The sequence below is a fragment of the Cotesia glomerata genome, linkage group LG3, assembly GCF_020080835.1.
Source record: "Cotesia glomerata isolate CgM1 linkage group LG3, MPM_Cglom_v2.3, whole genome shotgun sequence".
Taxonomy (NCBI): Eukaryota; Metazoa; Arthropoda; class Insecta; order Hymenoptera; family Braconidae; genus Cotesia; species Cotesia glomerata.
In genome coordinates this window covers 17,209,073-17,231,313 of record NC_058160.1, presented here as the reverse complement: position 1 = coordinate 17,231,313, position 22,241 = coordinate 17,209,073, and the positions used below count along the sequence as shown (strand labels likewise).

The window sequence follows — 22,241 nt, the reverse complement described above, 5'->3', positions numbered from 1 at the left end:
CTACAAAAATTAGAAAATCGCTTGACCCTGAAGGCCATCCCTGCAACTTCACGCTAATTCCATACCTAAGCACTTAACATTGCACTTATGATTGCATCTACACACACACACACACACACACACACACATACAGACACCGTGACAACCTCACGGGGATAGTCAGGAAAGCTTCCTGTGACCTTCAAACGTCGAGATCTAGTGAAAACTCAATTTTTGCATAACGGGGTGAAACCAATACCTTCCCGATTTTGAAAAATCTTCGATTTTCTTAGCGGGAAATTAAAAATTATTTCCCATGGGGTTTTTTCAAATAACTTTTAACTGGCTCTATCGATCAATTCCAAAAACCCATCAGCTCTTAAAATCAAAAGATTTCGTCGATTGACGCCAGTCCGGTCAAAATCAGTTGATTCGTTCGTGAGTTATCATTGACAAAAAAAAATCGGAAAAAGTGTTTTTTTTTAATTACACCGTAATTACGAAAATTTCCGGTCTGATTAATTTGTGTTTGAAAGTATATCATAGAATTTGAGAAACTGCGTCGAATGCCGCCAACCGCGTGAAAATCGGTTCATACATTCAAAAGTTATTGCGGTTTGAAAATTCAAAAAAATAGTGCTTTAATAAACTTCTATCAGACTTTTAAGCTCGAAGAGCTCAACACTATACGAAAATTATATTTTTTAGCTCAAAGAGCTCAAAAACGTAATAAGTGCAATTTTGAGTGCTTAATTACGAAAGTAGCGGGAAGTTTAGATGGCGATAGTTTGTGACCGTCTCGTCATAACACTATCGATCACAAAACCGTTCTGTGACGGTGAAAACCGCATTAGCATTACTTCAATCCAGTCCGTGTTGCTGTCTCACTACGCCTGCTCCTGATTACTGGTCTTTTCTGCGGTTTTTTCTTCTAAAAGGTTTTAAGCGTAGGCTGCGATAGCTGACTACTTATCTTCTTGCTTGAGCATGTAGGTCACCAAGCTCGCGGGGAAGAACGTGTGTTCAGCGTCGTCAATTTGGTCCGGGCAGTATTTGCACGTCGGCGTGCGGTGCAGTGCCATCTTGAAAAGATAGGCGTTAAACTGTCCGTATCCCGTCAATAGCTCAGTGCGGCCAGATCGTGCGATTTTTTTACCCCCACTTTGTTGGACACCTGCATCTGACTACATTGAAAAGCGGTCAAAAGTGGGGGTAAAAATATCCCACGATCTGGCCGCACTGCAGTAGCTAGGTGAGGGAAAAGTCCGTGTCCCCGTGCTTCCGAGAAAGCTACACGTTGATGTTTGGGATCAGGCGTGCTGCCCATCTGCCCGTCTCTCCCGATGTCCATCGGTCCTGTCACTTATGTAGCGTTTCCTTCTTCATCTTCGCTCTTGCTTCCTTAGAATTGTCACTTCTCATTTGAGCGTCGTAGAGTTTTGTCCTCTCGAACGCTAGTAACCCGGGAAAAAACGATCAGACATGGTCAGGTCTGAAAGCTCATTGTTACTTTTAATTAATTATTTTGCTTAATTTTATGAATATAGTACTTCAGGTAGTTGTAGCGTGATAGGCATTTCAACAGAAAATTATGAAATTTTTTTTATTGAAAGATACATATATTAATAATTCACTACCAAAATTTCAGATCAATTGACTGCACCGTTTTTGAGTAATTAATTTTCGAAATTGCATCTTTTACACGTAGAGGTATAGAGAGATGGTAAAGTTAGTATGAAATCTTCCGTACCACTCGAGTGAGCCAAAGATTTCATACTAACTTTACCATTTCTCTATACCTCTACGTGTAAAAGATGCAATTTCGAAAATTAATTACTTAAAAACGGTGCGGTCAATTGATCTGAAATTTTGGTAGTGAATTATTAATATATTTATCGTTCGATAAAAAAAATTTTATAATTTTCTGTCGAAATACCTATCACGCTACAACTACCTTAATAGAGTCATACGAAATTCTCTATAATGAAATAAAATGAAAAAAAAAATGATTACATATAATTGTATGGCTGTAACACTAGAAGTCACCCATCCAACTACTAACCATGCTCACCCGCATGGAAAAATATATATGCGAAAAATATATGCAAATATATATTTTCACATATTTTTTTTTCGCTAAATATATGTCCGCATATATGTTCACATATATGCGTGCATATATGTTCATATATATGTGCGCATATAAATGTCTAGAGATACACAGAAAAAAATTTAACTTGAGTTAAGAAAATAATTTTGAAAAATTTAACTTTCTTGATTTGAGTAAAAAAATTTTCAAACTTAGAAATTTTTTTTTAGTGTATGCTTACATATATGTCTACATATATATAAGCATGTATTTTTGCATATATGTCAGCATCTATGTGAAAAATATATGTAGACATATTTTTTTTTGCGTAAATATATTATATATGCGACATATATTTTTGACGTATATATTTCTCCAGGCGGGCAGTGCTGCTTAACTTTGGTGATATCCGTGTGCCTTGAAGTTCCCACCTGTTGTGCTGCTATCTTATGTGACAAAAATTCTATGAAGTACATAACGTATCAAATAAGTTTATCAAATATAATATAAAAATTTATTTTATAATATTTTTTGATGGTCCTAATTTGTTTATTTAACCAAATCTCATTATAACATCACATTTATTTAAATAATAAAATAATAATTTTAATATTAGGCCGGAGCAGAGCAGACCAAAACATCCCATAGGAAATGTAACAAATTTTTTATTTCAAAATTATTCAAATCTAATGATAAAAATAATTTTGCACATTTTGTGATGACAAAAATTTTTTTTCGTCAAAAAAAAAAATTTTATCACATTTCTGAGTATGCAAGTCTGATCAGATCTACCCGGAAAAAAAACGATCAGACCTGACCATGCCTGTTCATGTATGATCAGGCCTGAAATTAGACCTGTTCATGTCTGTTCATGTATGATCAGGCCTGAAATTAGACATGGTCATGCCTGTCCATGTCTGGAGTGTTAAATACGCTCAGGCCTGATCATACTTGTCCATGCCTGTTTATGCCTGTCCATGTCTGTTCATCCCTGTTCATGTCTGAAGCGTTAAATACGCTCAGGCCTGATCATAACTGTCCATGCCTGTTCATGCCTATCTATGTCTGTTCATGTCTCAAGTGTTAAATACGCTCAGACCCGATTATACCTGTTCATGCTAAGGACCAAATATGCTAAGAAAAAATTTTTGAATATGTTCAGTGTATGTACATTAATTTCGATTAATAAATTTGCAAATTATCAATAAACGGTATTTATTATTATTCAATAAATAAAAGCATTTTGATTGTCACTAAAAATCTACCGTAGGGTTATATTTCATTCTTCAAACATGAACAGGCCTGATCAGACATGAACAGACATTAACAGGCCTGATCAGACCTGAGTGTATTTAACCCTTCAGACATGAACAGGCCTGATCAGACATGAACAGATCTGATCAGACATGAAGAGGTCTGATCAGACCTGAGCGTATTAAACTCTTCAGACATGAACAGGCCTGATCAGACCTGAGCGTATTTAACCCTTCAGACATGAACAGGCCTGATCAGACCTGAGCGTATTTAACCTTTCAGACATGGACAGGTCTACCCGGGAAAAAATGATCAGATATGAACAGGCATGAGTCTTCAGGTCTGATCATTTTTTCCCGGGAAGTCGATAGGCGTGGCTCCTGCTATGATCAATACAGCTGCTCCTGAAACCGTGCGGTAGCCGCAGGTAACCCTGAGAACGCCTCGCCGCTGCACTGCTCCCATCTTTCGCCGGTAGGTCTTTTGCTTTGGGATGTCTGCCCATATCTCTGCTCCATAAAGCAGTACCTAATGGACTGCTGCCAGATGGGCTCTTCTCTTTTTGGTTCGTAGTCCCATAGTGTTGGTCATGATCCTTGATCGGCCGGATACCGTCTTGCTGGCTTTCCTGCATGCACTATCAAGGCGTTCACGGAAAGATAGATTCTTGTCTATCATTACCCCTTTATAGCGTTGGGCCCTTGTTGACGTCAATGTTGTACCTCCTCTTGTGTGGTTTCCGCTATCAGTTTTTTTTCGTCGAGGTAGTTGACTAGTGCCAGATTTTTTGGCTCCACGCCGAAGTTGTGCTCCAAGGCATCTGAAATATCTCCCCAATTCGCGCTGTTGAAGGTGTTTTTGACGTCTAGTGTGAGTAGAAGACATAATTTGCGAGCTTTGAGGCTACCAGACCATGCTTGTGTTGCTGTCTTTATGACTTTTTTGATCGCGCCGACTGTCAATCGACCGTTCCGGAAGCCATATTGGTTGATGGCAAAGCCTCTAGCGCGGTTGATGTCGTTGCGAAGTCTTCCTTGTATGAGTTTCTCGAGCAGTTTTCCGGCAATATCCAACACGCAGAGTAGTATTAACCAAGAAGGTGTTACAGGGGTTTCCTTGCTTTTGGCTAAAAGAACCAATCTCTGCTGCTTCCAGACCGTGGGAAAGGTACCAGTTGCCAGGTATGCATTGTAAGCGTTCAGGAGTATGTCTGGGTATTCCAGGGCTAAAGTCCTGATCACCGATGCCGGGATGCCATCAGGGCCAGGTGCCTTTCCTGACTTAAGAGACTTAGCCGCGTCTTGTAGCTCCTTAGCTGTGAAATGTGTTACTTTGCCGTTTTTTTCATAATGTCTTTTCTAGCGCGGAGAAAAAATGTCAAATATTTTCAAAATATTGTTTGCCATAACCACATATTATTTTATTTATTTTTAATTTTAAAAATCAACGAACTTTCGGTCTTAGTATGATAAAAAATTGTATATCCAACACGGAAGGATAGTAGGACATCTCAACCCGCGCTTTTGTCACCCTCGCTTTCGGTTCGGGTGACAATATTGCGTGGGTCGGAATGTCCTACTTTCCTCCATAGATGCGTAATATACTATTTTCATATATAGTAGTCGTTAATGACCTTGTTGTAAGAAAACAACTTTGAATAAATAAAATAATAATAATAACAAAATACCTTACCGATCCAATTTTGTTGCAAATTCGATGTGTTAACAAATTTGCATCAACTTTTCTCTTTAATTAAGCATATTTCAGTTCGTAAAAGCAAAAATTGGAAAAAATAAACATTCATGAGCATGTTACTTTGTTGCTATTGATGATATGAAAAAGTTGACAATTACTTTTTTATACGATGTTAAACGTTCTACGAATTTGTCATTCGAAAATTTTCTCTAACTCTTACAGTTTAGCTAGAAAGTGCAAACACCGTAAATTTAAACTTGAAGCTATACAACAAATCAAATATTGAAGATAGAAATTCAACTCAATAGAACTTTTTATACTAAATTTAATACTAAAAAAGATTTATTCATTCATTTTCTTAAAAAATAATTTTTTCACAGTTTGCATTTTCACATTTTCATTTTATACAGTTTGCATATAGATTAAAAGCTAAAATTTTTTTGAATTTTCAACGCACGCGCACCATACTCTGGGGATGGAATTTCGTAAAATCCATTCTCAGTTGGGTTCAAGATGATAAAAGTAATAATTTCGCCAAATTTCAATCCGATAGGAGCTATTGAATAAAAGTTTTGATTTTTTTGGATTTTTAATACCCCCGACCTTATCTCTGTGGATGAAATTTCGTAAAATCCATTCTCAGCTGGGTTTAAGATGACAACAAGTAATAATTTCGCCAAAATTTAATTCTGTTGGAGCTGTAGATGAAAAGTTTAGTTTTTAACGCCTGTTTAATTTTTAATAATAACAATAATAATAATAATAATAATAATAATTATAATAATAATAAGCTTATTTCATAAATAATGAGGTTTATAATTCATTATTTCTATGATCGCAAGGTTTAGAAACGGCTAGTTTTAAGAATCCTGAGGTTTACAAACGGCTAACTTTATTAATTTCCAAGTTTATAATCGGCTAATTTTATTAACTTCCAAGTTTAGAATCGGCTAATTTTATTAATTTTCAAGTTTAGAATCGGCTAAATTCATGTGGCGAGGTTTTTAATCGGTTAAATTTATTATTCTCCAATTTTTTAATTTCATTTTTTTAAATATTTCTTTTTTTCAACTGTTTACATTTTAATTTGAGATAATTTTAATAGTTCTTTGTTTTTAATTCGACTATTTTAAAGCTAGTGATATTTTAATAATTCCAAGTTTTTAACTCGCTCATTTTTCAAACGGCATTATTTAGGAATTTTCTTTTTTTTTTTTGCACGAACGTTATTTCTTTCGTCATATTTTATCATAGGCATAGATTATTTTTGAAATTATTTATACTTTTCTCATTTTAGTGATATCGTTTTTTACGTTTCGCTAAATTTACAAACGGCTGAATTTACAGATTTCAAAGATTAGAGTTTAGAAACCGCCAAATTTAGAAGTGGCGAAAAAACTGTAAACATAGAAACCTACCCGAATTAATGCACGCGATTGTACATACATACATACATACGTACATACAGACATACAGACACTATCGCGGGAATAGTCAGGAAAGCTTCCTAGGACCTCGAAACGTCGAGATCTGATGAAAACTCGATTTTCGAAAAACAGGGTAAAACTAATAACTTCCCGATTTTTGAAAATTTTCAATTTTCTTAGCGGAAAATTAAAAATCATTTTTTGATTTTATTTAACCGGAAAAACTTAAAATTCGATGGAGAACCTCTTAGAGTTGGAATTTCGAGCTTCACTTTTAACAGGAGGTTTGTTGGGACATTTTCATATATATCTGGGGTGAGAGCGAAGAAAAAAAAATGTCGTTTTTTGGCACACGCTAGTGTATACCGTAAACTTTTTCTTAATTACCGAGCTAAAAATTTTTTCTATTTGTCATCTCCTATCTAGTTTACCTACTTCTTTCTACGGCTAAACTGCCCCTACTCAGTTTCAAAAACGTTTTTTGCTTGAATGGTAATAACATACTGAGAGAAAAGTACATAATTACCTGAACTAAAACATCACGAGTGTAAAAACATAGTTCTTTCTACTAATTTCCATAGTTTCTAAAACTACAAATTAGATAACGTTATTACCAACAACTCATAACATGAACTATATTTTGATTATAATTCGGTCGTCATGATGTTAACTATAAGAAATTACTTCTTATAACTAAACTTCGAAAAATTTTTCGGTTACTGAAAAATTTCCACTTAGTGGTCCCCTCTTTCCTTTTATCCTCTCTTCTCCCTCTTTCCTAAATTTTTCGGTTAATGATAAGTTTAGCTAGAAACTATAATCAGTAATAGTCCCATGTGAAAATATTTCTTTAGACAAATTGAGAATAATTCTTTATAAGTACGAATAATAGTTCTCAAATTCTTACTTTGTTTTACACTAAAAGAAATTTTCTTGAAAACCTAGTTAGCACGAGTTGACAATCAACTAATTGATGTTCAATGGTTTACGTCAAGTTTACGTAAACTTCGTGTCAACTTTTGCAACAGTTTCACAGAACTTGAATTTAACTTACGCATCAACTTAGTGTAAACTTTCCGCCGGAATGGACCGAAAGGTTCGCTCAAAGTTGACGCGAAGATAGCGGGAAGTTGACGTTAACTTGACGTAAACTAGTTATAAGTGCAACTGTTGCCTTACTGTTAGCGTAAACTTTACGAACAATTCCGGCCGTAGGTTTACGTCAACTTGATTTCATTTGTGCTAACTGGGTAAATTACCATGAAATTCACGGTAATCGTGAGACAGATGGCACGACGTAATCATTTATCGGTAAGTGAGATAATTGCACAACTCATGATGCGAATCATCATAGAGTGCTTCACGATCGAAAAATTTGTTTTGCGTCGATTTCGCAACTATTTAATTAATTACACGATTGATAATCTACGTAGTCTAATTAATTTGCGCACCATTCGATATATAATTTAATGGAGATTAATTCTGTCACTGGTAAAAATCAATTTAAAATAATAGAACCAGAAGAAAATATCAAAATAGTTAAAAGAAAATTCGTGTCAATCAACTCAATTTTCCGTTTAAAACACGATAACTGGCGTAAAAATTCACGAATTCCATCAGTTTTTTTGTTATTCACGTGGAATTTCCTATGCAGAGATCTCCATTGGAGATGGTCATCTAAAATTTCCAAAAATTCTCAATTTTCTTCGCGGAAAGTTAAAAATTTAAGAACTATTATATTATTTTTATTATATTATTATATTATTTGTACTTATGCAAAACAATTGTCAGTTTTTTCAGAGAAATATTTTTCTACAAGAGCTTACTATTATCGCCATATTTAACTATAGTGAAAATTAGTCTAATAAGTAGTGGAATTTACGAATTATAACGAAAACTACAATTAAATAGTGGTGATGTTTTTTAGTGAGGTTTTCCTAGTTCAGAAAACTATTTTTCTCCCTTGGTGTGCAGTGACAAATCCACATGTATAGCTTAAAAAAAAAGGGTTTGAATTAATCTCAGTGCTTTCCAATTAATTGATTTAAAGAAATTACTCAAAAGATAACTAATGACTTAAAAAAACGTTTTTTCTGATAATTTTCCCATGATTACTTAGAAACAGCTTACGTTAAATAATACTATAATAAAGATTCAAAAGTTAAATTTTTGAGCTGCGATTTTTTTACTATCTATTTTATTTACTATTGTTATTAACATTCAAATTACAGCTTTTTGGAAGTCGACGAGAAATTAATATCGAACTTCTCAATATATTTCTTAATTTCTGCGCCTAAAGTAGTATATATGGGGCATTCCATGCCAAATCACCGAGGTTTCGGCCCGACCCGCTTCGATTTCGCTGAAAATTTTTTATCATTTTCTACCCTACCAAAGACATTTTTCTGAATTTTTTCAGATTTTTTCCCCAACCCAAAAAAAGTTACGAATTTTTGAAAAAAAAACGCTCTTTTTTTTTTTTCAAATTGCTATAACTTTGACACAAATTGACCTTTCGGCACTTGTTTTTTTTTTTTTTAATTTTTGTTTTTAGATGTAGTTTTCAGAAAAAAATACAAAAAATTTTTCGGAAGTCACGATATATGAAATATTTCAGTTTTGTCAATAAAACCGTCATTTTTTCGAAGTCTGTAACTTTCGATTCTCAATTTTTTTGTCTCAAAAAAAACTTCAACTAAGACAGTATTTTAACCCCGCTATTCCCATTCTGTGCCGACTTTCCATTCTATTTTTTTTTTTCCATTGAAAATAAAAAAAATATATAAATGTGGCTTATTTTTTTTGACTTTGCGCTAAAGTTTTTTTGGATTGTTTTTAAAAGCTCAGAAGTTAAATAAAATTGGATAAAAACAACCGTAAAGTGTATTAGGAGCAAGGATTAAATTTTTTATTAAAGTATTGTTTTTACATCGTTAAAAATCTAACTATTTTAATTATTTTCCTCGGTTTAGCGATCGTTTTCTTGAATTCTTAACCGTAAAATGTTGTGTCGATTCATCCGACGAAGAAAAAGACTTAACTTTTACCACAGAATTTAATAATGGTGTAATTTGATGAATTTTTTGTGTCACAGGTATTGGTTGCCATACTCCGATAAGTAAGTTCATTATTTTTTTTTATAATAAATAACTACAGTATAAACCGTCGCTTGGTCGTTATTCCAGTGAAATCCTGGCGCAGCATCTTGAACAACGAACGAATAGTTTTCTGTAAATTCAACTATGACTATGAATTCGTCTTCTTTTAAGCATTCTTTCAGTTGTCTCAAGTATGCTGCTGGCTCTTTGGCAATAAAATTGTGTGTTAAAAGAGCCTTCAATTTTTCACCAAAATCATCAACAATATCATTCACGTTCTTGATTGTCGTTTCGAGGGTTACTCGTGGAGTAGAGACCCATTGCTTATGATTAACTTCATTAATTTCATTATTTTCCATCAGAGTTAAGAGATGTTGTTTCACATTTTCGACGCCTGGACAAGAAGAACAATTGTTAAAAAAACATTCAGCTGATGGTTATTGACATACGATAGTACTCAAACAATTTATAGTTGTATTCGTCCAATTTGATTCAGCTTCTAAGCTTTAAAAACAATCCAAAAAAACTTCAGCGCAAAGTCAAAAAAAATAAGCCACATTTAGATATTTTTTTATTTTCAATCGAAAAAAAAAAATAGAATGGAAAGTCGGCACAGAATGGGAATAGCGGGGTTAAATACTGTCTTAGTTGAAGTTTTTTTTGAGACAAAAAAATTGAGAATCGAAAGTTACAGACTTCGAAAAAATGACGGTTTTATTGACAAAACTGAAATATTTCATGTATCGTGACTTCCGAAAAATTTTTTGTATTTTTTTCTGAAAACTAAATCTAAAAACAAAAATTAAAAAAAAAAAACATGTGCCGAAAGGTCAATTTGTGTCAAAGTTATAGCAATTTGAAAAAAAAAGAGCGTTTTTTTTTTCAAAAATTCGTAACTTTTTTTGGGTTGGGTAGAAAAATCTAAAAAAATTCAGAAAAATGTCTTTGGTAGGGTAGAAAATGATAAAAAATTTTCAGCGAAATCGAAGCGGGTCGGGGCGAAACCTCGGTGATTTGGCATGGAATGCCCCATATGCATGATTTTCTGAATTGTAATGTTACATTTTTTTTTCTTTATAATCGCTGTGGCTTCTTGACTACAATTTGTTGCTATTATTAGTTATGGTATACTGCTTTTCGAGTTCTGCGATTAGTATTAAAAGTAGAAAATTATTGAAGGCTATTTAAACTATTTCAAGTTGTCATCGCACCATTTAAGAATTCAACATCTTTTATCAAAACCTTACTATAGTTATTTACAAAAAAATAAATTTTATGTGTGTTATACATTCAGACATTTAAATTAGTTATTGAAAACAAATTTTTTTCTGATTTATTTGTGCATCGTTATAATTTCTTCCTCAATAAATATACGGATTCAGTGTTCTAGGTCGGTGAAATAGACAAATTTATACGCTGTTTTGAATCAAGAACTTTGCTTAAAAACTTTATAGATATTTTTGGAATATTTTGAAAAAAAATAATTTTAGCCTACAGATTTTATCATTGACCAAATGACATAATGAAAAAGTTAATCACAAAAGTTGTAATTTAAAATTTTTATAACTCTTCAAAAGATTTATGTTGAGTCCTCACCTAACGTTTTTGACCAAACCACAACAAATGGGCTTAAAAAATATTAAGCGAAGAAAGAATTAAATGAAAAACCTTCAAATTTGTGAAAGTATTTATATAGTTGTCTTCTGGAAAAACAATGATTTCAATCACGTGGATCAAAATGAAAATTAAATCATAGCGATTTGATATTACATATACTGTTTATTTTTAATATTAAGTTTGTCTCTGATTTAAGTTGAAAAATTTAAAGCTCGAAGATCACTTATAATCTAAAATTCTGACGCAATTCGTCCTTATTCCATCTAGTTTTGCCATTTATGTAATATACGTTGGATAAAAAATAAATGAAACGTTAAAACAAGATAATATTGTTACCGCACCATACCTCTGCATAGCTATTTTACATTTTTTGTCACTTGACCAATGAATGAACTTAACAAAACCAGAATCCTTTCGTGAGTTATTTCAGATCATCTTGCTACTTAAAATTGATAATGCATTGTGAAGTTAAGTTATCATCAAAGTATTTATGTATTAATTATTTCTTTTCCCGTTTTCTAGATCTCTGATCTTGTGATGAATTCGGCAGGATTCCAGGTTGATAGATAGGCATTCTTCGTACAGCAGTCTTTCAAAGACTGAGCTTCTCAACCTGGAATATTTTTTCTTACGTCTACGGTCGACTTACTCTTAATTTTTACTGTATATTTGCACTTGTCTATGTCCTACTCTAGTACAGAGACCGCTATTCAGTGAAAAAATTTGTAGATTCTTCCACTATATACTGAGAGAATCGCAGAAAATCCGGTCAAGGTACCGTCTACTTAGAGAGCGAGTCTCGAAAATTTCTGGAAGAACAGTCTCTGCCAGGGTTCGAACTCACATTTGACCGATTCATTGTTCAGGCAACCCAAAACATATGTCTTAGACAACTCGGTTAACGTACCGGATAACCATCAGAATATTAAAAATATAGTCCCCAACTCTTGATTGGATAAAAAAAAGACGTACGCGCGCGCAGCATGCGATAAAAATTTGTAGTTTTTATAAATTTATAATGTGTAAAAGAATTTTCTAAGCTAAATCAAAAAAGAATTTAACGTCGAAGATATCAATTAAAATTTTTAGAATTATGAGAATAGCGATGTTAATTATAATAATAATAAAAGTATAAATTCAATTTTTCGTTGCGAATTTTAAGAAAATGTAACGGAAAATCAAAATTTCAAATAAACTTTGAAATGAAGAATCATGCATATACACATATTAATCCATACTACAATCTATCACGAATATATTTTTTAATTACCGATTTTCTAACATATTAACGATTTTTATCCAAGATAATGTAATTCATGCGACATAAGACTGTACAACAGATTAGTTAAAAAAAAATCAACTGCTTTTTTCCTCAAATATATCAAAGCTATCGATTGAAATAACGAAAAAAATACTGCGAAAGTTATATCTTGTAATATAAAGAGGTGCTGCGTAACAACTTTCAATTTTTCATTTCATTAATACGCTAGTCACAAAAATTAAGGGATATAAAAAAAATTCCAAATTTGGATGATTTTCAACGAGCTGTAACTCCGAGGAAAATGATCGTACAGCAAAAAAAAAGCAAATTGTAGCTCTCAGTGTCTAGTTTTCAGATAGGACCATGAAAATTTTTTAGGATATGTCTATTCATACGTAAAAAAGTCCTGATAAATCCACCCCGCGTGAATGTAAGGGCCTTAAATTCACGCTGCGTGAATGCAAAGGCCCTTATATTCACGCTGCGTGGATTTATCAGGATTTTTTTGCGTGTTAATAGACACATCTAATTTTTTACCATGTTTGGGTTTGGAGTAATCCTAAGAAAATTACTAAAAAAAAAAATTTCCCAAATTTTTTCTCATCTAAAAAAAATCTACGGGCTTCAAAAAATTTTTTTTCTTTGTTTTCTTCATAAGCTCTTTTAGAAAATTGATGCCCTTTAATATAACGCAATCAAAAAGCCTGTACGATGATTTGCCGTGGAGTTATCGTCAATCAAAGTAAAAAAGTTCTTTTTGACTTTGATAATCAATACCCAGTGAACACATGACTTCAATATGACGTCATTCATAAGTCATAGGAATGTCACAATATTTTACGTAAATATGACGTAAAATTGACCTGTCTTGTGATCTAATTATGATGTAAAAATATATGATATATTTTTGACATCATACTGATGTAAGTTTATTACTTCTCTATGATGTAACGGAAATGACTTAGATATTACGTACAACTGACATAATATATAAACTACAATATTACGTAACATTAATGCCATCATTGTATGTCATAACGACGTAAGTTTAACATTATGCATTTACATCAGTGACAAGTTACGGTTGTACGTAATCTTGACGTAAGTTTAACATCATGCGTTTACATCAGTGACAAGTCACGGCTGTACGTAATCTTGACGTAAGTTTAACATCATGCGTTTACATCAGTGACAAGTCACGGTTGTACGTAATCTTGACGTAAGATTAATATCATGTGTTTACATCAGTGACAAGTCACGGTCTTACGTAATACCGATACCATCTGAGAGTCATTATTTAACATCAATAATTTGTCACAATTGTACATAATACTGACGTAATTTGAAAGTCATTTTCTAAATCAGTGACAAACGATTATTTTCCATAATATTGATAAAATTTGGGGGATGTATTTTTTTAATATTATCGATTGATCAAAATTTATCAAATATAGAACTTCTTTAACAAGATGTCTACAATTAATCGCTAAATATTAGTGAAAATTGGTTTAAAATTTAGTAAGAATCAGGAAGAGGTAAACAGCTGATTTAAGCTGGTACCTTGTAAATTTAAGTCCGTTCTTAATAACAAAAATTTATAATTTATAATATTAATGAATATATCTAACATATCAGCAAATAACATACAAAATATCTTTCATTTACGTTTTCAAGAAAAAAACATACAAATTAAATACATGTGGGATATAAATTTTTTATATCTTTGCTTGTATGTTTCCATACACTGCAGAAAAAAAATCTTGACTCAAAGGTAAATTTCTTTGGACCAAGAATATATTAGAGATGACTGAAAATTTCGTGAATGAAGTCAAAATTTCTTGACACTAAAACACTTCTTGCTCCAATATAACTTCGGCCTCCGTCAAAATTTTCTTGGTGCAAGAAATACTTTTTTTTTCGGTGCATATGTTTCTCACTTATATTTTTTCCATGAATTTAGGTACTTTTATCCATTGTAAAAATATTTTCGACTTCATTCAGTATAAATGACTTGGTGTGAAACTGATAACAAAATACCGAGTTCAATTTATGTGGCATGAACTCTAAATTTTTAAACCGTCAAGCGAGTAAACATATAATTTCTTATGATTTCGCGTCAAGAAATTAAATGTCAGTCATTTAAATATTGCACTATTACTTGAAAAATAATTTTCTGACATTAGTGCTGCTACTTATGAAACATTGTATTTGAAATAATTCAAACAGTTCCATGATTGTTATTAACGAGACTAATAGTATTTTACACAGTAAAAAATTTTGCGTCATTGCGTCAAAAACTTTAGTGTTGAAAATTTTTGTGTTAAATATTTAACTTTTTTAAGTGTAAATTTAACATATATTGTGTTAAATCAACATAAAAAAATGTTAAATATTTAACACAAAATTTTTTGACACAATGACGCAAAATTTTTTTACTGTACATCAAGTTTCATAATGTTGTTAGTATAATAAATTAAAGAAATTCAAATTTCGAAAAAAATTGAAATTAAAAAGAAATATAGATTAAAAAAATGGTATACTTAAAAGAGTTGAAATTAAAAAAAAATCTAAATTTTGTAAATTGAAATTTTGAAGAAGAAAAATCCAAATGAAAAATACTAAATTTTCGGAAAAAATTAAATAAAAAAAAAATCGAGTCTTGAGAAATCAATAAGTATTAAAAAATATTCAAGTGACACGGATACATCGTTAACTCTGAAAAAATTTCACTCTGTGAAAGTTCTCTGTGTCCGCAGTCATTTTGACGTCACATTGACGTAAACGTGTTTACAGGGTAACTCTGGGATTAATGATCGTAAAGGAAATCGAAAGAGGGTATTGAAAACTACACAATATTCTCTATAAGAAACTGTGAATGGCTTTTGAAGAAAAAATTTTTTTTGAATAGAAAACTTTGACTGAAAAAAAGACAAAAATTCGCATAATTAAGGATATTTGGATAACTTGGTATAATTTTGCTATATTTCGACTATACTCATCGAGCTGAGTCGGAAAATGCATATGGTTCAAAAGTTTATATATGTATGTATGTATGTATGTATGTATGTACGTATGTATTAGGGTGTATCAAAAAAAAAATAAAACTTTTTTTTTTTCAATGGTGTTGAAAACTTGAAAGTACATCCAAAAACAAAAATTCTGGTACCTATTAGAGCCCTTAGTATTAATATTAAGGTTTGCCTCAATACATTTCTAATTTTCCTATTTAAATAACACGGGAAAATATTTTTTTTTATTTTCGAATTTTAATTACTTCGGAATGGCTTGCTAATGCAACATCCCAGAAAAACGACTTATAGGAAATTTCACGCTCTACAAAAAACTTCCTAAGGTCAAAGTTCCTCAGATCAACTGAGACTTGAAACATTTTTTTTTATTACTTACTACATACGTAACTCACAAAAAACACAAATACATAAATATAAAGGTTAAAAATATCAAATAAATGATTTTTGAGTCCCCGTGTAAAAATAAATCGTATTAAAAAAGTCTCAAAAATGTCGTTTTCTTAAGATCTTAAACGTGACAAAAACCAAGACTGTTTTTAGACTCTTTTCAGACACCGAAACCCAATTCCGAGATCAGATTTTTCAAATTTGGTTCTCAAATTTGTTATGAAAATTAATTTTTAGACATTTTTTAGACGATTTTGCAAGTTTTTAACCACAACATTTTTGAATAAGCTCTTTTCAAATTGAATTTGAAATTGTAGAAGAATTATCCGATAATTTTGCCTTTTTTGAAACGCTCCGTTTTAATGTTCCAGAGCTCTTTCGCTGTGAGCTCATCTTAAATTAGTCTTTGAAAATTTTATTAAGATTTTTTAAAGATAATTTTAAAATCCTTTTAACATTATTCAAAGCCGCTCCATAATAATTTTCCGGAGCTCTGTTGCTATGAAATCATCTTAAAATTGTCAAAAAAAATTTTAAAGACTTTTTTAAGATGAGCTCTCAGCGACAGAGTCACGGAACATTAAAACGGAGCGTCTTAAAAGAGCCTTGAAATTGTCGGATAATAATTTCTCAACAATTTCAAAGTCGATTTAAAAAGAGCCTACTCAAAAATTTTGTGGTTAAAAACTTGCAAAATCGTCTAAAAAATGTCTAAAAATTAATTTTCATAACAAATTTGAGAACCAATGATGTTAGTTACTAGGTCTTGTTTAACATTAGTGAATAATGAAACTACATCTAAAGAAATGAGTAAGTAATCATCCTTCACCGTCACAGACTTAATTCTCTCAACAAATTGAAAAGAGTCTTTCATATTGTATTCAAAACTCAGAACATATGGAGACAAGATTTTATGCACAAACTTCGATATTTCATAACCTGGTGAGCCAATATTACTGACAACCGACCTCAACTTACAGCCAACTTTGTGCGTTTTCCTTAACCCATATAATCTAGGAGGTAAAGCATTATACGTGCGCATATGCTTCCCCGTGATCTCATCGATTATCTCCTTATCTTGCAGTTGTTTAACCAACGCATTCGCTGCTGTTTGTAGTCTAGATGTAGGATCCACTCGGCTTATGGTATAAGTTTCTGGATCAGTGACAAACTTGTTCATTTCTTCTAGATGCTCACATTTCCCCATCACTACTGTAGAGTTGCCTTTGTCAGATCTGGTTACTTGCAAGTCATCATGATCAGTGAAAAATTCCTTGGTAATCTTAATGTCTTTACTACTAAGTACTCGTTTACTCTCTTTAATTCTGTGCTGATACCTCAAATAATTAGTAATTATATTAACTCCTCTTGCTCTTAAATTATGTTTCATTTCAGTGAGATCTTCATTGTTGAGATCATCTGCTTTCACTTTACATAAACAGCCTTCTAAATCTTTAATCAACTTAACAATAGGTGGTTTTTTGTTAGGTGGACTGAAGCCAAAATTACCATCTAACGTCAATATCCTACTCACAGCCTCTGGTAACACCACATTAGTAAAGTTGTAAATTCTCTTGTCGTCAACTGTTGTGTTGTTGTCCACCATATGACTTACCAAGTTCTCAAATTTACGTAAATTTTTTCTCTTTACTTCTTGAAAATACCACCGAAAGTAACTGTGTAATTTTTGTAATGTTTGTAACCATAGGCTCATCGGGCTTCTCAGTAAGTGTGAGAAAATTACTAGTGATAGAATTAGTAGTAATTTAAGGATTGATGCTGGCTTGAGAGGTTGGTCATTCTGTAAGTTTCCCTATATTAAAGGTTTGTCACCCAGGATTGGATGCTTGTTCAGGCAGACAAATTGTAAATTAGTCTTTTAAGATTTGTGTAAAATCAAGGATCTCTACAGTCATCTAAAGGATCCAGTTGATAAGTGGGATAGATCATGCTTGGTATATCGGATCCCTTGCACTTGTGGTAAATCATATATCCGACAAACGAAACAGAAACTAAAGAAGCGGATTAATCAACACATCAACGACTGCAGACCTGTCAACATTAACAAGAGTAACATGACGGCATTAGCGGATCATCATTTTGAGAGCGGACATGATTTTCAGTTTGACGCCGCTCAGATTTTAGACTATGAATTTCATTTTCTGAAACGTAACATCAGTGAGATGTTTTTCATCAAAGTGTTTGGTTGTGTCAATTTTAGATCTGACACCCAGGGATTAAGTTCATCATACAGTGATATCATATCAGTTGCTAAAAAAAAATTCATGCAATAATTGTTTTGTGAATTGATGTTTTTTTTTAATTTTCTCTTTTCTAAAGGGTTTTTTCATAATGGTGTTGTTTAAAAAATTTTTTGTGAAAATTATTTAAAAAAAAAAAAAATATTTTTTGTGAAAAAATTTCTTTGAAAGGAGATTTTTGAAAAATGAAATAGCAAGAATTTTTTGTAGGGATTACTTTGAGATAATTTTTATTTATTTATGAGATAAAGTTTTTTGTATTGATGATTATTTTTTAAATTACAATCATTTTAAAATTGGGAGTCGGCTTAGTAGATTTGAGAAGTACAACTGTTTTTACCATTATAGTTGTTTACGCTCAGTCTGTTGCTGTCTGTCTTGTATGTAATTATTGTAATTTTATAACTGATTATTGTTGACTAATTTGTTTAAATGGAATGGAGATTGACTAAGTTTCTTAATAATATGGTTACCACTTGTTTGAATTTATTTATATATTGTAAAACGATGAAAATTTTTCGGAGTTTATTTTGATATACAACAGTGTTAACCTTAAATGTAAGATTTTTAATGTTTTTAATTTATCTTTTTGTTATCCTTGTCATATTGTTAATAACAATGTGTTTTCTTTTGTACAGTTTGCCTGATGAAGTTGTGAAATACAACGAAACGTTGCAACCTATTTAAAAATCTAACACTGAGTTATTTTTCTTGTCCAAGTTCCTGATAATTTTATTATTACACTAGCTGACCCGGCAAACGTTGTTTTGCCATGTTTTGCCTGGATCGCTGTGAACGATGAGGGAATGTTGTTTAAAAATAACAAAACACCAAACATTATTGTTTTAATTCATCAAAAGTAATAATTATTTATATAACTAATTAATTACATAATATTAATCTCTTAATGCTGCAGCATGAACAATATTTTTTGTTAGCCCGTCTTTAGCTAATACAAACAAACTTGATGGTTTACCCACTCGAGAGCATGCAACGTATAATTGTCCGTGTGAAAAACATGGTGTTCTCAAATCTAAGCCACAAACAGACATTGTTTGGCCTTGGGATTTATTAATAGTCATTGCAAATGCCAATCTAATCGGAAATTGAATACGCTTAAATTGAATTGACACATATGTGGGTATAATAGGTATTCGTGGTATCAATATATTTTCACCTCGAAACTTGCCATTTAAAATGGTGCCTTCGATAATGTTTTTCATTAATTTTTTAATGACTAATCGCGTACCGTTGCATAGCCGTGGCGGGTTCAAATTACGAAGCAAAATAAATGGAGATCCAACCTTCAATTGTAAGTTATGTAGGGGCATGCCTGGCAAATCTAGTGTTGATGCAATATATCATCAGTCATTGAATCTTTGTGATTATCCCACAATATCTCTGCTCGGGCTGGAAAACATGTAGTAAACACTATAGCGAATAGTAGACGAATTTGTATTGCTGTACAGTTCAATGCTGCTTCAGCAAGCATACATTCCCACTGATTGTCATCTTCTATCAAGCCGAGTGCAAGGCATGTATCTTTATACGTTGTATACTGTTGCCCATTCACTTTACGTATATCTTGAAATGACAATGGGCCAGTAACATTAACCAACAATAGTCGAAGATAAAAGCACTCAGTCTGTCTTGGATTCACTGTAAATACTCGCCCCAATGCGTTTGATATGAATAAATTGGGGCATGCATCAACTGGTGAGCCTTACTTGCGGGGTATCCATTGTTTTGTTTGAGCCCATGTGAAATAGCGTGGTACTTGTGAATAGAGTAAAGTACGTGCAAAGGCACCAAAATCATCCACACCATTACACAATTCAAAAAATTCACTGAGTGTAGTTTTTGGTGGATTTATAGCACGATCAATCGCTGTCTCGTTCGTGAAATAGACTCGCTGACCATTTTCAAGATGAACAGCTAACTGAACAACTGCTGGATCCCGTTCATGAATTGGAAAACCAAAGATACGCCAAACAGCTTCATTGGAGCTGATGTACCGACCTATTCGGTAGAGCGTTATTTCATCGTTTTTATTTACTGGAGGAGCATTCACATTGGTATTTTCCTCTCTAAACACCGCCATGTCACTGCCTTTATAGACATACTTGCAAATGTATTTGATGCTCTTCACAGAACTGCAGAACTCAACATTAATTTGAGCATTGTATGTTTTGCTCAGCATGGGCGAATATGGCACGACCCAACGATTGTCAATATCAATGTCTGTGTGGCTGATGTTTTCAATAAATGATTGTCCGCCATTATCTGGATTCCTTCGACGATATATTGGATATCCGTCGACATTTGTGATTGTATCGTTAGTGAAATCTTTAGGGAAATTTTTTGTACATTTTCCATCTGACATGCAAGGCGATGAACGATTAAAAGTACCGCATGGGCCATGAATCATGTTTGCTGTAACAATATCAAACAGTAATTGATCAGTAGACGGATCGGGAATTTCTGCAGAAATTATATTATCTATTTCTTCAGGTCGGATTTTGTCGATTAATTAAACCAAAATGTGGGCATGAGGTAATCCTCGCTTTTGCCACTCAACCGAATACAGCCATCAACGTGTGGGACCGAATACATGTGATTTAGTAATAAAATTTATTAATAACTTCAACTTTTGTCTAAACACACGTGCTGTAATGTCATGACGATGTATTGCATTTTGGCCAAGCAACAGCAAAGATGTAATCTCTGGCCATTTTGGATTACATGTGAACGTGATAAATAAACACGGTCGCCCATATTCGCGCACAAAAGTAAGAGCATCCTGTATATACTCTTGCATATGACGTAGACTGCCTACGTACGATGATGGTAGAATGACAGAGTTACCAATTTCGGCGGCGTCGGCGTTGTTGACAATAGCGTCTCGCAAGTGAATGTACTCTTTCACACGTAGCTTGAGTTGATTATATCGTAAGTATTGTAGTCGTTCGCCTTCTATCTTCGCGTACATGTTGACCATGAATTGTTGACAAAGCTCTCGAAATCGTAGAATGACGTTATACAGCCCGCGTCTAATCATCAATATATACGCATAATAATCCTTCAAGCTAACGTTCCTGTTTGTTTCGGCTCCTGTAAAAATATATTCATAAATATTAATTTAAGTTAATTGCGTTTAATAATTTAATTGTTTTGTTAAAAGTTTAATAATCAAATTCATAATAAATGAAGTACCTGATACGGGATCTCGTTGTTTAATATTTATGCTGTATCCGTCTTGTCCCTTCCAGAAGATTAGCGGATATTGGAGAGCGTCATATGAACGGTGTGTATCAGCAACGAACTGAAGATTATTATTTCTCCTACGAATCACAATTTCTCGTGCACCTGTACGATCGCCAACCATGATTCCAGCAACGTCGTCAGCAACAGGTGCATTGAATCTACGAATGTGTTCTCCAGCTGGTGTTTTATCAGGATTAATAACAATAGCGTGATTATCGCTTTCTAATTTATGCATGTGAGATTTGAATATTTTCAACAATTCATTATGTTCATTCAATAGAGCATCCAGCTCGCTGACGATGCGTCTAGCAAAGAATGAATCAAGGTTATTGTAGCCACAACGTGCATCCACCCGATTGGCTAGTGCGCTTCCGGAGTCCTCGCCGCCCATAAAGTAGATTTGTAACAATTTATGTGGTTCGTTTGGCATTGGCAGCAATGAGTCTATTTTATGATGAACTTGGCCTCTGATTTTAAATGTAGAATTGTATTGTTGACCATTTGCATTAGTATTTTGAACTATTTCTGTTGCTCCGAACGATGTCATTTGAAAGCATGAGTTGAATGTTCGAATGGACTTCAGGAACACGTTAGAATCTGGATCTGTGCCGATAAGCAAACCGTTCAATGGTTCCGGTGGTGTTTCAATTACAGCTAGTTGTACCTTCCCTGACGCACAACACATCTCGGCTGGTTCATTTTTGAATTTCAAAGCATGACAATACGGGCATTCTTTGTCCATAGCACCAATTACTACTTTTGAATGAGCATAATATTCAATATCGGGCTCATACTGGAATGCTAGACGCAGAAATTATGTAGCTACAAATGCTCGACGTGCCTGTTGGCGTTGTTGGTCATTCGCTCTGCGTCTATTGAC

General features: G+C 32.9%; 1 protein-coding gene and 1 long non-coding RNA gene across 2 annotated transcripts in view; both read left to right on the top strand.

The window, feature by feature from the left end:
* LOC123262222 (DNA-binding protein RFX2) overlaps positions 1 to 22,241 on the top strand; it is a 98,847-nt gene that overhangs the window by 57,989 nt on the left and 18,617 nt on the right. The window lies entirely within an intron of this gene.
* On the top strand, positions 18,592 to 18,840 carry LOC123262226. The gene is made up of 2 exons (XR_006508893.1): positions 18,592 to 18,655; positions 18,736 to 18,840. It is a non-coding gene; the product is annotated as an uncharacterized LOC123262226 (long non-coding RNA).